The 17,593-nt window shown below is 41.8% G+C and overlaps 1 protein-coding gene across 15 annotated transcripts in view; it reads right to left on the reverse strand.

Annotated features, from left to right (window-relative positions):
• Positions 1 to 17,593, reverse strand: part of CAMK2D (calcium/calmodulin dependent protein kinase II delta) — a 142,561-nt gene that overhangs the window by 101,378 nt on the left and 23,590 nt on the right. Inside the window, exon 1 of one of the 15 annotated variants that reach the window (XM_083459249.1) lies at positions 11,042 to 11,525. The exons of the other annotated variants lie outside the window; for them this stretch is intronic. The gene's annotated coding sequence lies outside the window, so the exon portion shown is untranslated. Of the gene's footprint in view, positions 1 to 11,041; positions 11,526 to 17,593 lie in introns of those variants that run through there. 15 annotated transcript variants of the gene reach the window in all.

Genomic DNA, 17,593 nt, shown 5'->3' on the forward strand with positions numbered 1-17,593 from the left:
TACCTCACTCTTCATGCTTTGTGCAAAAATAACTCTGAAGGCTCCTTCATCTCAAAGAATAGTGCCATTTGTAAATGCTCCTAGGTGGACTCTCTGAAGTGCTTTCCTGATTTTATCACTTCCCAGTAAGGGCGAAATGTAGGCAAACTCGGGAGAATTAGAATGTCGGCTTTCACAAAGACCTGTGTATAGACAAAATAACTTCATGTAGGATTGGCAAAGTCAATTTTGCCTCGGACTTGTAAAGCAGGGGTCACCCGCATAGGAGCATGGCCATCCCCCATCAGGTTCCAATCCCCTCTCCTCTTTTGTCTACCTGTTTCCATAACACATCAAAGAAAATGAAACACCACAGGCCCAATGATCACAGTAACTCTTCCCAGTAGGGCAGCAGTGAGGACTGAAGGTCCCAGGTCTTCCACATCTCCCTATGGCTCCTCCCCTGGTTTCTTTCACAGCGGCCTAAGGCTCTGTCGCCTTGACTCTCACCACTCCTCCCATTTCTCTGAGTGTTCTGGGAGATCGGGGGGAGGGAAGCTGGTCACAGCAGGAGGGGGAGACTCTAGATTTTTCCGCAGCCTGCCTCCACTCTGCTTCTTGGCTCCCCCTCCTCTCCTGTCTCTGAGTCTGCAGTGTCCTCTGCCACAGCCTCCTCCTGCTCACTAAACCCTGTTGCCGCTTCAGCTTCCGACATCTCCTCATCCCAGCTTCTCCCTCTAACCATGCGTCATTTCCCCAACACCAATCCTCTGGCTCTGAGCCTTCTTCCCTGGGGGTTCCCCAACCAGTGCCTCCCACCATTCCTTTGCATCTAGCCAGTCCATGACATTAACCAGGGTTTGCAGAACTGTTCAAACACTGGTTCACAATCCCAACTAAACTGTGAAATCTAGTTTATACTAACCATGGTTAATGTTGCAGGTGTAATGTTGATCACAGTTAGGACTACAAGGAAAAGGGGTGTGTTTGCATGTATATGTGTCTGCCTAATTTGTAAACTGTGTTTAGAAAACAGCCAGTGTTACATCTGCGCCAGACCAACAAGGAGGACTATGGTATCTGAAATGCCATCAAATGTATTGTGGCAAAAAATTAATAATTTAAAAATATGTGGATATGCTGCCAGTTATATTTCACTACAAACAAATAAATTTTCCCATGACAGCTTACCTTCATATTATTTATTCTTAACAGACCTAATTTGTGCATGGAAATATCTCTTTTTCTCTCTCTCATGACAAGACAAGATGAATATTAATGCAGCAAACAGGTTACTTGTAATTCTGCCACAAAGCTGTGTTAAGGGGAGCGGAAACACCCAACTGCATTGCTTTTGAAGGGTTCGGGGCTAGAGAGGAGTGATGGAAAGAGATAAATTTATTACATGAATATATGGATTTGTTGCTTAGAAGCAAGAATTTAGCAGGCCATCAATCAGGCGGGATAAGGGGGAAGTGTGGCATGCTGTAGTGTGGTACACAAACTGAAAAGCATCACTCTGGGAGAGATACTGAAGATGGGTGCAGGCACATACACAGAACACAAAACTATGCTGGCTAGTGGCAACACTCAATGGTCTCTGCCAGAGCTCTGTGTGTACATGTTTCAGATACCTTAGACACAGAAACAGGTTCTTTTAATGTTAGGATTTTTCCAAAGAATGGAAGAGAAAAATTAAGAGTTGGTTTATCAGAAACAACAACAACAACAACACACAACCTCACATACACCTGGTAGCTTTTAAGTCTTTCAGTGTTGCATGGGCATTTGGTCTCACATTACTGGAATGGAATATGCTAAGTGCTATGAGGGAGGAAAGGGAAGATGATAAAATTCCATAGAAGTAAACTTCATCACACTGAATTATGTTATATTATGCACTGTTGCCAAAGGAGTGCAACACCACAACACCTGCTTGTCTGAAACGAACTAGAAAGCCAGTGTATAATGATATCGCGCTCTGTGTGTGTGTGTGTGTGTGTGTGTGTGTCTATCCTCCTATCTCCTTTCCTTAAGGAAAGCAGGCCTGAGTGCTCACTGGAAGGACAGATCATGAAGCTGAGGCTCCAATACTTTGACCACCTCATGAGAAGAGAAGACTCCCTGGAAAAGACCCTGATGTTGGGAAAGATGGAGAAGGGGACGACAGAGGATGAGATGGTTGGACAGTGTTCTCGAAGCTACCAGCATGAGTTTGACCAAACTGCGGGAGGTAGTGGAAGATAGGAGTGCCTGGCGTGCTCTGGTCTATGGGGTCACGAAGAGTCAGACACGACTAAACGACTAAACAACAACAATCTCCTCCTATTCAAAGGCTTGTCCACCTCTTCACCTTCTATGTTGATCTGGGCTCTTCTGGAAAGTACACCAAACTGGCAAAAGGTGAAAGAAGTTCATCTTAGCAGTCAGATTGCCGTGACACATCAATCTGGCAATGTCTAGCTTTGAAGTGTGCTTATGTGTATAAAAAAAGAGAGAGATTTGTCATTCCATAGTGATTCACAACTTGCATTCAGAAGAAGCAATTTCGTCTTAACCTTCTCTTATATAGATACAATAATTGGGAGATGAGATACTACGCCATTTGACTGACCTTGGATAAATGACTCAGCTTTCCAATTAACTATACTTTTCAAACTCAAGGTAAAATGTAAAGCTTGACCTTCCAAATGTTTAAAATAGTTTCATTCTGTAGGTACTCCTGAACCAGCTTGGATTTCATGAAGTCTTCAGCATAGTTTGCCAGAATACAGTGCAGATGGAGTGGGTAATGGTTCCACCCTATTAATTTCAAAACTTTGCATTCCACATTGTATTTAAATAGTATCTATTCTATGAGCTGGTTTTCACATCATGATAAGCCAAACTATGACTGACTAGGAACGAACAAAAGACAAGCATTCTTGACCATGCTGCTCAAAGTGCGCTTGACCCACTTCTCTTTTTCCCAAGCTGGGATGAAACAAACCATAGTGAACCAGCACTCATTGTTTGTTTTTCTCCTTGACTTCCTCCTGTGGTTTGTTTGGAGAGAAACAAACCATTAAGTGCTGGAGTTTTGTAAGTAATTGGAATGGTACTGCCCACAACCATTATTATTTCCAAATTAAATACAGCAATTTCTCACCTTATGCTGGGGTTTGGTTTCAAGGGTTATGCATATAGTATACACTAAAATCGTGTACAGTGGTACCTCGGGTTAAGTACTTAATTGATTCCGGAGGTCCGTACTTAACCTGAAACTGTTCTTAACCTGAAGCACCACTTTAGCTAATGGGGCCTCCTGCTGCTGCCGCACCGCCGGAGCACAATTTCTGTTCTCATCCTGAAGCAAAGTTCTTAACCTGAAGCACTATTTCTGGGTTAGCGGAGTCTGTAACCTGAAGCGTATGTAAGCTGAAGCGTATGTAACCCAAGGTACCACTGTATAGTTAACCCCTTGGAGCCACTCCACAGCTAGTGGGGGAGAGAAAGCATCCTCAGCCCTCCCAGAGTCAGTGTGCCAAGAGGGCCTTGCCCAGCAAGCAAGGCCAAGAGCCTGAAAGCTATTTCTGTGCCGGGTTCACTTGGGATACCTGGAACAAAAAGAGCTTTTAGGATCTTTCCCTTGCTCGGGGTGGGGGGAGGTCTGCTCAAGGCACCGGCTCTGGAACATTGGGGGTGCTCCTGCGACATCTTGTGAGAGCATCCCTGCGCCTTGTATCCAGCAAGATTGGCAGAGTGCTTAAAAGCTCTTTCCATGCTAGGTAACTCAAAGTGGACCCTGCGCAAAAACAGATTTTAAGCTCTCCACTCTTGTCTGGGTTGAAATTTCAACCAGGCCTCCTTCAACAGCATATGGTTGAAACTGTGCAAATCTAATGCATGTAACATGAGGGATTATTGGGTTCTGTTTTCTTTGCTCTTAATTAAGCCTTCCCAGGAACAAAAGCAGATCTAGGGGTGGGTTTACAAAAGAATGAGCCAAACTCCACCTGCACAAAACAGGGCTTTTCTCGCTTCTTCCTCCCTCCACTAAAGACGCTGTGCAACCCCAAAAGCCACTGCTGAGGGCTGGTGGAATTTCTAAAGCAGCATGAGCCGTGGGACTTTGGACTTCAGCAGGATAGGAAAACTGGAGGCAGTTCACTTTTCTGCTTCTACAAGACATCTCTGGATCCAAAACCTGTCCATATCTTTGAGGAGATTCCTATCAACCCTGAGCTGTCTTGACTCATCTCAAAGCAGCAAATTGTTGGAATGGAGAAAATATAGACATTGACATCTTTTTATAGAATGCCAGACATATGCTCCCTCCCACTCCAATAGACTTCTGGAGTACTTAAAAGAGATACTGGTGGTGTAATGCTGACCATGCCTCTTTAGGGCATATGATGTCAGCATATTCTGTGGTGTCTTCTTTTCGGTCAGGAATTGTTGTTCATATTAACTTTACTTTGGAAAAATCCTTGAATATTTGCAGATGTTCACGCACTTTTACATTCAAGTATTGGGTGGAACAATAGGTGGACAATGATAGTGGAACGTATGAGTCCTTATGGTTGTAAAGAGACTTATACCAGACTGTATTAATATATTTTACATATTTAAATTAGATAATTAGTGGATTAATCTTATTGTTAACATGAGCTAACCATTTTTTCCTTTCTTTCTTCTGCTATATTGTAGTTATATTACAAAAGCATTTGAATGAGTTTCCTGAAGGAAACAAGTATTTAATGTGTTTTTTTGCTGTTGCCATCCTCAGGTTTTTTTGAAGTGCAACAAGATTCAAACCACTTTAGCCCAGATAGGTCTATCTCAGGATTCCTCAATCTTGGCCCTCCAGATGTTTTGAGACTACAGTTCCCATCATCCCTGACCACTGGTCCTGCTAGCTAGGGATCATGGGAGTTGTTGGCAAAAAAAACACAAAAAACATCTGAGGGGCCGAGGTTGAGGAAGCCTGGTCTATCTGATAAATGATCAGTCTATGTTGAGGAAATAAATCTGTGCAGAGAGATTATCTAATTCAGGATGAAGAACTAAAACCATGGGTAGTGCTACTTGATCAAATGATTTGGAAACAGTGTCTCAACTGGGACATTTCACACAACGAAAGCACTTAGGTGTTTTTAAAAAATGTATGCTTTCAATCATTAGTTCCAAAGATATTTAGGAAACAGGCAGAGTTTATGCACGTTCAATACGCACATTGCACCAAATTCAGAAAGGTCATAAAGACATCACTGAAAACATCACTAAAAGGATGAAATGTTGGCAGAATGGGGTGTTTGCAGGGATTTTCAATGGATTTCATTTATAAGTGATTTCACTGACACATGTGGTGCCTCGGAAAGTAACCCCCACATAAATGGGGGTTGGGGTGCTGCCTATACCAACATTACTGGTTTCTGAAAGCACAAAGATGGAGCAGTCAGTATATGCCATCTTAAGCATTTACAAGTAAAAAAGGTGAAACCAAAGTTGGTTGCTCAAAAGACGGGACTTTTGCTGCCACTAATTCCAACACAGTCAGATACAGTGGTGCCTCGCAAGAAGAAAAGAATCCGTTCTGTGATTCTCTTCGTCTAGCGTTTTTTTCGTCTTGCGAAGCAAGCCCATTGACGGATTAGCGCTTTTAGTGGCTTATCAGCTTATCGGATCAGCTGATAAGCGGCTTAGCGGCTTAGAAAAGGGGGGGGAGGGAAAAAAACCCGCAGGAACTCGCAAGACATTTTCGTTTTGCGAAGCACCTCCAAAACGGAAAACTCTTTCGTCTAGCGAGTTTTCCGTCTTGCGAGGCATTCGTCTTGCGGGGCACCACTGTATATAGTACCATAGTATATACTATACTATAGTCTTCTGGGTCTTCCATTACAATTTTCGTCTTACTAATCTCTGAGCCCAGTTCAGCTATGTAAAGTCTATACTTTCTGCAAGACAATAAGCCAAATAAGCAACTTTCATTATTCCTGTGCGTTTGTCAGCAATACAAAGTTATCATGAGGCACACTTTGTGAGGTGACTTTTTCCTCCCTCTACCTCCTAGGATTTGGGGGGGTTATCAATTCTTTCTATAGCCATCTGCTGTCTTACCATGCATTGTTTGTAATATCTGGGCCAATATCAACCATGTTAATGAAAACAACTCATCCAGCTAAGTTATCTTTGAATGGATTCTACGCTATTGTATTTATTTGCAAATGGAAAACCTATTCTTGACTTGACTGTACAACTGTCATTTTCGTCATCATTACTCTGTTTATATGTGACCCGAGAAACCACAGGAATGCAGGGCTGTCATTTCAGCATGTGTTTTCAAACTACTGGCAATTTCTTACTGTGAATCATGTTTCTATTTAATTGCATGGAAGTTGACTAGCAATAAACTTTCAGGCATTAGAATTACCTACTGCCAAGTGACCCGGTAGGCACAAAATGAATCTACAAAACATTTAAAGCTTGTTAAAATTGGAGAAAATGGAGCAGGATGGGAGTAATGCAGATATATTTCTATCAGGACACAGTGGTCCAAGGGGCAAAGTAACAAAACTATCCCCTAATCAACACATTTTTCTATCAAGTTTTAAGTGTGATTACTGACCTCCAACTAATTGTAAAACCTGAACCTTCAGCTTCCAGAGTCAGAGGGAACCAATTTGACTGCAGTCATTTTACGACTGATAATAAAGATACTGTGCCAAAAGGGGGGGGGATCCAATGTTTACATCCACTGCAACAGGGTAGGGGAACCTGTGCCTCTCCATATGTTGTGGACTACAAGTTCCACCAGCCCCAGTCAAGGAGTCCAGAAACACTCCATACATGCACTACATGGTTGGGACGACCACAGACAAATGGACGGCCCTCTGTCATGCATGTTTCACTTGAAATTCCTGGATTGTAGGGAGTTGAGCCAGATGACCCTCAGGGCCCTTTCCAACTTTATAATTCTACAATTCTATGAAGAGTAGAAGCCATGGGGAGATACATAAGCTGGAGGTCAGGGGCGTGGCCTCTCTGTTACTTCGACTAACTCACTGAGTGCACACCTAGGAGTAGCTGAGAGATGTAGGACCAATGGGCATGTCTTTTCCTACATTGTAAGTGTACTTTTGATAATAAAGAGATAATTCCTCACTCTGGACATCCCTTGCCTTACAATGCTGAGACTTCATTGTAGGGGACTTCTGGATATAATACATCTTTTCTAGTTTAAGCTAGAATTTTATTGCACTAGGTAAACACCTTCTGTAAAAAAAAAATTTTAAGACAGAAAAATACTCTGCATTAAATTTTACTGCGACATTTTATAACAGAAACTTTATCTAGAGATTATCAATTTGTGAGCTGCCCTGGGATCTTCCGATGAAGAGCAGTATGCAAAGTTCATCATCATCATCATCATCATCATCAAATAGAAATGACCAATAAAGTGAGTGATGATTACTCTTGAAGCACATCCATGTAAAACACCTACACAGAAGTCAGAGAAAGTATAAACCACAAATCATTGTTCACACCTCATTTTAGTTTAATATTAGTTATCTGTATGACTTATCCGAACTGTATTTAGCCATCCTTCCAGTTGACATGCTTGCGGCTATGTCAGACATAAATGAGCTTAGAGTGAAAACACATGGTAGTTATTGTTTGCTTTCATGTTGTTAAGCAACTGGAAGTTTATCAGGTTTCCTCAGCCAATTAACTGCCCATCCTGCCTTAGCAGAAAGAAAGATCAATGGGTCAAATCCTCAAATAGCTTTAAGCTTTCCACAAACGGCTTTGCATGTTACTATCAACAGACAGGGTTCAATTGGATAATTCCCAAGGAGCAAACCTAGATTAAGAATTCTATCCACATTTGTGCTTTGTTCCTTCATTTGAGAGGAAACATGTTTTACATTGGAAAACAATGCAGGAATTGCTGAAGGGAGAAACCTGTCAACGTATCTGAAAAAACAAATAGTGACACATTTGGAGTACAGTACCTCACTGAAGAAATTACAAGAGAGGGCATATGAAAGACCTGCCACCTTTCTTTCTCGCAACAGTGACATCTTTATATGATACTGCATGATTCTGTGTCAGGTAAAGAATGACTGATGACTTCGTTAGTACTCCCTTCCCTAACGAAGAGAGCAAGTGGTTCTTCATGTGAATAGACTGCATAGCTGTGCTACAATAGCAAACAAAGATCAATCAATGTGATATTCTTGCACTCTATATTGCATTTTATAAAAAAACCATAATTTGAAAATATTACTTTATTATGCATATGCCACCCATCTGACTGGGTTTCCCCAGCCACTCTGGGCGGCTCCCAACAGAATATTAAAAACACAATAAAACATCAAACATAAAAAATATTCCCTATACAGGGCTGCCTTCAGATGTCTTCTAAAAGTTAGATAATTGTTATTTTATTTCCTTGACATCTGATGGGAGGGTGTTCCACAGGTCATGTGGGACTATCAAGAAGGCCCTCTTGTTTTCCCGCTCTAAAACAAGGTGCCGTTTGGGGTGCGTTCAGGCGACTACCGACCCCTCTCGCTCTCCAGGCTTCAGGTTCCTTTCGACCTGCTCTTTGGGGCTGGCGGGGGGAAGCCCACCACCAGCCCCAAAGAGCAGGTCAGGGAGCAGCGGAAAGGCGCAGCGGAGAGGCTCCTGCCATAGCCGCGCGTCACCTCTCCAGCTGGGAGAGGGTCACGGGGCTATGGCTTCTTTAGCCCCGTACGCACTCTCCCAGCTGGAGAGGTGGCGTGCGGCAAAAGAGGCTCCTGCCATAGCCGTGCGTCACCTCTCCAGCCGGGAGAGGGTCGCGGGGCTATGGCATCTTCGCTCCATAGGACGCACACACATTTCCCCTTCATTTTTGAAGGGGGGAAAGTGCATCCTATAGAGCGAAAAATACGGTATATTGCAACAAGTTTGCTTAATGCTTGGCTACTATGCAGCTATGACTTCTATTTAAAGGCTTTTTTAATTGCCGGCTCCCAACTCAATTTAAAGTGTCAGATGCTAAGAGTCACATGTTAATATTCTGGCTTTTAGATCATACCTAACAGTTTAATGGATCAGAGCAGAAGGATTTAAAGACGCCTTTACTATTGATTACAACAACAAGCAGTTATACAGCAATGCAGCCATTCCTTCTAGTTTCCGTCTAGTTTACGTAGCAATATATTTGGACACCTTCTGTCCACTAAACTGTGTTTCCTTGACTATTTTGGATTAAATATCCAGCACAGCATAATTACCTTCTTTAAATCTGTCCAGTCCTCAATTTTTTTAAAAACACACCTTGTTTTTAAATTTATATTTGAAGCAACCAATTAAAAAATTGTGCTAATTAAGGTGCTTATTGAGCATTCACCCTGAACTGTTTGCACTAAATTTAGAAAGCAACTGGATTTGTCAGAAGAGCAGGAAAGCCACTATACCAAATCGTATTGCTAGCTATTGTGGATCTCAAACTGTCTCCATGGCCATCTAAAGTACCTTTCCTGTCAACACTCCAGCAGTTTGATACAGATGAAAAATTAAATCCTTCCCTGTGGTTACTCAGCTCCTGGTTGCAGCAACTACAGTCAAAAGAATTGATGCTCTTTTCCACTGTAAAGTGTGAGATGAACAACTCACAGCTATGAACACTTACTATTTCTATAATATGGCAGGCTTTCACAAAACACAGAGCAAGAAACTGCAGAGGTAACACTGAGGTGCACAAGCCGTGATAGAAAGGCCAAGTCTCCTAGATTACCATTGCCAGCAGTGGACAGGAAATCCTTTTTTCTCCCTCAAAACATTGAAGTCTGTCATGGGTTTACAATTGCACAGCTGCTACACGGTGAGATTGCACAACTAAACAGCAACAGCAACAACAAATAACAACAACAACAATTTTATTATGCATATGCCACCCATCTGACTGTGTTGCCCTAGCCACTCTAGGAAGCAATTATAAAACCACAGTAAAACATCAAACATTAAAAACTTCCCTATACATTCCTAATGTGTTCTTTTTAAAAGGGATCAAGTGGAAATGCAGAAGGCATGGCAACGTGCTTTAGACTAGATGTGGCTAACCCTTTTCTGCCCAAGGGCCACACTATCCTCTGGAGATAAAGTGTGTGTGGTGAAAAAGTGACCCCCTCACATTCTTGTACACACATCCAAACTTATTCCAGAATGCATGCATACTGGGGTGGGGGTGGGATTTGTACTCGTGGCCCCCTCTTGGGGGACAACTCTCCAATTTCCCTCAAATCATCTTCCCACACTTTTCTTTAATGTAGCGGCACAATCTTAATCACACTAGTCCTAACCCCACTAATGAAATCTTGTTTCAACACTCTTGCACTGCAACTGCAGCAAAGTTCTCGGAGGCTATTTTGGGGAGAGGCAAATCAGGACCCCACAGAACTGGGGGTTAGCCACCCCTGCTTTAAACAATGCAATCCAAATTGCGCATAATGCTGTGATGTTTCCTGCAATGTAAAGGTGTCCTTAGCAAATGGCCCATAGGCCTCTTCTGGACTGACAAAAGGCTTTCACTCTGTCCATGTAGTGCCAAGCTGTTTCATGTCCCAACCCACCTACAGACCAGGGCTTACAGTATCGCTTAAACAGAGTAAGTCAGCCATCTTAGGTGGCAGTTGGGCAACCATTAGACTACCAGCTACTTAACTGATCATATTTTTGCCACATTTCTATTGTGAGCCTCAGAGCCTGAAACATGCTATTCTTAATGACACAACAGAGAAGAATCTCCCAGGTTGGAATATTAGCAAGATAGAACACCTGTTGGTGTTATTATATTCCTTCCCCTCACATTTTTTTTCCCAGTTAAGGAAGATTCAAATAATGTGAAACCCAATGAAGCCACATTAAACACAGTTTCTAAAATGGGGCAGAAGCTACTCTTCCTACTAACCACATAAAAATTAAAAATGTTGAGTTAAAACACACACACGCACAGAGAGAGCAAAATTAGGTAGTTACTATGCAATGCCTCCTTAATACAATTGTGTGCATATGTCCTGAATCCCTGGCCTACCTGGTGGCAAATCAGTAGGTCAAATCCCCAGTCCAGGGTTAATCCAGGTGTCCAAAGTGAAGCACAGTCCCACAGAGATCCTGGAACTGACCTCAACATGGGCAGATCAGCAGACACAGCCCCTCAGCTCTGCTTCCCTTGGGTACTTTGCCTGCTGATTGCAGCATCTGGGCTTGATGAGGCAGGTGACCCTCACCTGTTGCAGGCCTACTCCAGCTGAGGAATCACATCCCTCCTCCCACAGCTAACAAGCCATACCTGGCCAGCCAGGGAGCTGGGCTGGGGGCCCTTGCTTGCCTCAGCCTCCTGAAGCACCCTTCCCACTGCTCGCTACACCTCAGAGCCCACCTTGTTTGTGGGGACAGGGGCCCCTCTGGCTCTGGTGATGGGTCCTGCTGCTCTGGTTCCTGCGCACTGACCTCCATCCCCTCGCCATCCTCCACCGCTCTGTGCTTCCTTCCCCATCCCCTGCTCGCCCTGGTGTGTCCCAGCTACACCTCTCGCCAGAATCCTCTTCCTCCTCTCCATTGTCCTGCCAGTTTGTGACAACAGTGAGATTAATATATATACCACAATTATCTCTGTGTATGATGAGTCCATAGGTGGATACCGGTACTCTATTAAGAAGCAAAGCATCCGGTTATGTTTAAGATTCAATAAATATGAAAATGAGTAAATGGTTAGCTCTTTAATAAAGCACAAACAATGGTTTAGATCCCATGAGTGGGCACTCATGGGATGCTCCTGCTGGCAGATGGGGGGGGAGCAGATTTTTAATGACTCTCCCTTCTGTCCTGTGTCCCCTATAATCAGCTGATGGTCCCCCTGGACTAAGATGGTGGGAGGCACTTGGGACTGTAGGGGAAAGGAGGAATCTCTGAAAATTGCCTCCTCTCCTTCCCCCACTGGGAGTATCTACCAGATCAAAGTCCTTCTGCAAACCGAAGGCACTTTCCCATTTGCAGAAGGGCATTTAAGGATGTAAGCCTGCAAAATGCTGCATCTATAAATACCTGCTGGGAATCACTGTGAAGGGAAAAACCCAATACAAAGCTGAAAAATATGATGCTTTGTCAGCACATAAACAGTTTGGGGTTCCCCAACCATCGAGCATCAAGCTATGATGTTATGAGAGCATTGCAGATTTTCAACACTGGTAACTCAAGATTCACAGGACCAAGGGTTTTAGGATGACTAAGGCTGGTACCATAGTCAGGCAGATATGGAAATTTTACAACATGCAAAAGTGATCAGGAAGATTTGTAAGGAATAGATTATTTAATCAGACCTCTATGCAGAATACCAACAACACGACTGTGACATTTAACAGCATTAACTTGTTCACATATTTATTATACACGTTCACGTTCCAAATCTCTCTGCCTGATTTACAGAAATGTCTCATTAAATGTGAAACTCCACTTATACTTTAAGCATACTAGAAACAGAATATTAAACAAGGACACTTGAATGGATTTCTCTAACAGGCCTTCCTTTTTTAAACTATCATTAAGGTTAGAGAATATGCTATCAAAGCATATCAAATTGTCTAAGACAACCACTTGCATCTGGCAGTCACAACTGCAGCTAGGTAATTAAGAACACAGATTCATATTTACATGTAAAGTTCTGTGGCTGCAATTTCAGTCTGTTAGGATCCCAAGACTATTTGGACACAACACTGTGAAAATGGGTTTTTAGGAGTGTTATTGTGGTAGGGAAAGGACTGCAAGCACACAGGGATTTCACCCACTGAAGTGGGAGGTCATGGAATAACCACATCCACTTGAGCAAAAGCCTTGCCATCCAAATCAAGGATCTCTCATGCAAGACTCTAAAAACCCAGCAAGTATTTGGGCAACTGGTGCAGAAATTACTGAGATACTCAGTGGTCCTTAAGCATGTATTTGAGAGGCAGGGTGTGTGTGTGGAATATTCACTAAAACCAGACTCCAATTGACCCGTCATTGTTTTCAGTTGAACTTATAGCAATTGTGGGCACCCAAAAAGATTAGGCAATCTTGAGATTAAATATGGAAAAGTAGAAGAGAAAACTGTTTCTGTGCTGTTTTTCTGTGTGGCTTGTCTAAAAGCCTCCATTTGTTTTGTGGATAAAATAGATAAAAATTTAATTAATTCTAAAGCAACTAGCAAATTTCATTGTGAGTAGGCCTATCAATGGCTATTTAACCATGACTACTCAACAGAGCATGTTCAGGAATAGTACATTTCTGGATAGCGGATTCTTGGGGACAAAGCTTGTAAAGCCATGCTTTATTTATTTTGAAAAATTAGGCTGCTTTTTCCAACAGATCAAAATGGCTCCCAATTGCTTTAAATTGTTTCATAGCACAATCCTTCCCCCCCCCCCGATAAATTTTTATTAATATTACATATATATACATATAAACATATACAAAATCCATTACATAACTTGCACATTTTATATCCACTCCAGGGGAAGGTGTATTTAAAGATTTTTTTAAGTTCGTTGTAGATCGATTCCCAAAAGCCTTTCACTTTGCTGCATGACCACCACATGTGGTAGAAGTCGCCTTCTACTTCTCCACATTTCCAGCATCTTTTATTCTTCAACCTGTAGATCTTAGCCAGCTTCACTGGCGTGTGGTACCACCTATAGATCATTTCCCACAGGTTTTTCCTTAGTGCCGTACACGCCGTGAACTTCATGTTAGTATTCCACAATTCCAGCCACCTCTCAAAGTCGATGTTATAACCAATGTCTATCGCCCATTTAGTCATTACCTCCTTCACCTCCTCATCTTTTGTATACCACTCCAGTAAAATATCATATATCCTAGACAGTATTTTATTCTTACCTTCTATAACTTCCACATTAAATTTAGATTTTTTTGTCTTCGAATCCTAATTTCTTTTTATCTTCTTTTAACAAATCATTTACCTGGTAGTATTGCAGCCACCCTGTGAATGAGTTTTTTATCTCTTCGTACGGTCTGAGTTTAATGCCTTGATCAGTTTTCCGCGCAAGTTCTTCATAGGTGGCATTCTTCCCTTCCATATAGATTTTTTTAACAGTTAACACCTCTATTGGTGAAATCCACCAAGGTGTCTTCCTTTCCAATAGATTTTTATTTCTTTCCCATACCTGAAATATTGGTCCTCTAAAGATATGGTTTAGAAAGCCTCTGTGTACTTTTACCTTTTCGTACCACAGGTACGAGTGTCATAGCACAATCCTTTAATGTACTCTGAAGTAAATTCCATTGACTCTTGTTGTCCTTATTCCAAGATAACTGGTTATACTATTACAATGGTGAAAAGTAGTCAATCTAAACTTAGCAATTTAATTGATACAGTAACATTCCAATTCACTTTAAAATACTGATAACTGTTATATTGCTGCTTGTTTAATTGCATTTAATGTTCACGGAATATTGCCCTGTAAATCTGCCTTGAGCGTACTCTAGAAAAGCAATATCAAAGCATTTCACACAAAAAATGTACCCGAATCCAGATAAGGAGACAGAACTATGAACAAGTTCCACTTGGAATGCACTACTTGATATTCCTTTAAGAATTCTGCAAATTGTCTCTTCTATTGTTTAAACAAGATCTCATGATTCGGAAATCTTCAACACTGCTGCTCTTATCTTCTTAAAACAGGCGTATCAAAAATGTGTTTGCATCCACACCTAGTTACCGCATACTAATGGATTCTCGATGTGGGTAAACAGGAAAAAATCTGGAACATTTTAACATAAGAATCAACACCACAGTCAATACACTGAAAGAAGATAATAAAAATCCAGTTGATAGTGGGATTGGAGCTATTGAATCTTCAAACATTCAACAAATATTGTCTCCCTTAAATTCTTATTGGTTCCTACTCTGCTATGGCTTCCCGACATTGCTTTCTGCCTAATAAAAGAGTAAGAAAAGACCTCCTGAATCAGACCAAAGGATTCTCTCCTCTCTTTTATTGCAGTGGCTAACCAGGTCGATACCAATGGGGAGTTCATACGCAGGATGTGAGCCCAACAGCTCAAGATCTCCAGCAACTGGAACCTATCTTTCCAATGTTAACTGCAAGATAATTAAATTGTATGTCCAATTTCTTTTTGCTGCTTCTGGCAGCAGACATGGACAAATAACTGAATACCAAAGAGAGCAAATTACCCTTGAAATAATACTTGTTCGTCGCACAAAATTAAATGGCATTCTAGGAAATATCACACTGCGTAAAAAGTCAGTGTGCCAATGGTGAATTGATACAAACATTCATGCATATTGAAGCGGCAGCAAGGACAGCCTCTGCAAGGCTATATGGGTCTAAGTCTGCTGAGGCCAACAGAATTAAGATGCATGTAAAATGGGGAGCAGATATGTAACCATTTTTATTTTTTTTTAAGAATGCAAATAGTAATGCCAGGCGGAACAAATGAACAAGTAACAAATTATCTGTATGAAAAGCAGAATCTGCTATTTGCGTTACGGTTACAACTACATATGCCTTTGGACAAACATAGTAACACACAAGCGCAAAAACACACATCACGAACATTTATTGCTCAGTCTGATTGCATATTGAGAGAGTCACAAGAATTTTCAGCTTACACAATTGTTATTGTTTTTCTGCAAGACAGAGGTGTGTGCTGTGCACAGAGTAAAATTTGCAGATATATCTGGGAAACAAAATAGAAGCACGAAGTCTACATATTTAGGCAGCTAGAGACCAGTTCTAAATGGTACATTAAAAAAAGCCAGGCACTGAGGGATACCAACTTGTGCCACTTTAGGTGCCCCCTAAAGACTGGATTCTTTCACGTTTCAAATTTGGTTTTGCTATGGTTGCAGAGACAGATGCACTCAGCTGATAAATGCTAATTCAAAACCCCAATGAGTAGGCATTACTCTCTAGATTGTGGCTGATGACTTAAAATTCTCATTCCAAAAGCCAAGAAGGATTAAGGAAAAATCCTCACAATCATATACAGCTGGACTTACCCACTATTGAAGTTCCAGCTTTAAGTCCTTTGATCAGAACCTTCAGTGTGGTGGCAACTGCTGTATGGAACGCTCTTCCCTTGGACATAAAACACTAAGGATTGTATACTTTGGAGACATGCTAAAAACCTGCCATACTATGGGGCTATATTTTTATAGTGCTTTTATGCTATTTATTGCTATTTTAAATTTTTTTGGTACATTGGTACTGTTAAGCATTTATAGATCAGGTAAATAGATCATGCAATAAAGGTAAATTTCAACAGGTAAATAGATCATGCAATAAAGTGCTCATAAGGTTTATTTTGATAATTTTCTTTAAATATGCATTCCTTCAAAACAGGGTGGCCACTTATATATTACCCTCTGGCGCTGTGGTTTAAACCACTGAGCCTTTTGGGCGTGGGTAGGCAAACGAAGGGATCTGGCCCAATCGCCTTCTAAATCCGACCTGCGGACGGTCCAGGAATCAGCGTGTTTTTACATGAGTAGAATGTCTCCTTTTATTTAAAATGCATCTCTGGGTTATTTGTGGGGCCTGCCTGGTGTTTTTACATGAGTAGAATTTGTGCTTTTATTTAAAATGTATCTCTGGGTTATTTGTGGGGCATAGGAATTTGTTCATCCCCCTCCCAAAAAAAAATATAGTCCGGCCCCCCACAAGGTCTCAGGGTCAGTGGACCGGCCCCCTGCTGAAAAAGTTTGCTGACCCCTGCTCTTGGGCTTGCTGATCAGAAGGTTGGCGATTCAAATCCACGTGACGGGGTGAGCTCCTGTTGCTCTGTCCCAGCTCCTGCCAACCTAGCAGCTGGAAAGCACACCAGTGCAAGTAGATAAATAGGTATTGATGCGGCTGGAAGGTAAATGGCGTTTCAGTGCGCTCTGGTTTCCGTCACAGTGTTCCGTTGCACCAGAAGCGGTTTCGTCATGCTGGTCACATGACCTGGAAAGCTATCTGTGGACAAATGACGGCTCCCTCAGCCTGAAAAGTGAGATAAGTGTCGCAGCCCCATAGTGGCCTTTGACTGGACATAACTGTCCAGGGGTCCTTTACCTTTCTACCTTTATCTTTACCCCAAAAAGGACAAAAGAAGAAACAGATTTACTTTAATTTGGATATGATGTCTAGAGATAAGTAATTTAGAAGTACTTTATTATAATTTAATACAATAAATATTGCCATATTAGAGAATACTGTGTGGCCAGGGTGCCTGATCAGCTTGAACTCCAGGTGCTAACTTAATGGGCAACTTCAAGGCTCCTGTTGCTCTCCCTTCTTTCTTATGATTATCTATAAACTGGTATTTGACCAGAAGGCCTTTCAAATAGAGGACTAACACTGTAAAATGGATTCCCTCCTTCAAATGCTAAGCATAGGAATGTGCCTTTATAAGGGGTCAGATCACTGGTCCATTTAGATCAGTATTGGCAGCGGTTCTCTGGGTTCTCAGGCAGAGATCTTTTTCCTCCTTGTTTCTAGATGCCAGGAGATGCCAGGGAACTGGGATAACCTTCTGCACATGCTCTACCACTAAGTTATCTGTCTCTCGTGCACCCTGTAACCTT

The sequence above is a fragment of the Podarcis liolepis genome (assembly GCF_965112155.1).
Source record: "Podarcis liolepis genome assembly, chromosome: 9".
In the NCBI taxonomy this organism is placed as follows: domain Eukaryota; kingdom Metazoa; phylum Chordata; class Lepidosauria; order Squamata; family Lacertidae; genus Podarcis; species Podarcis liolepis.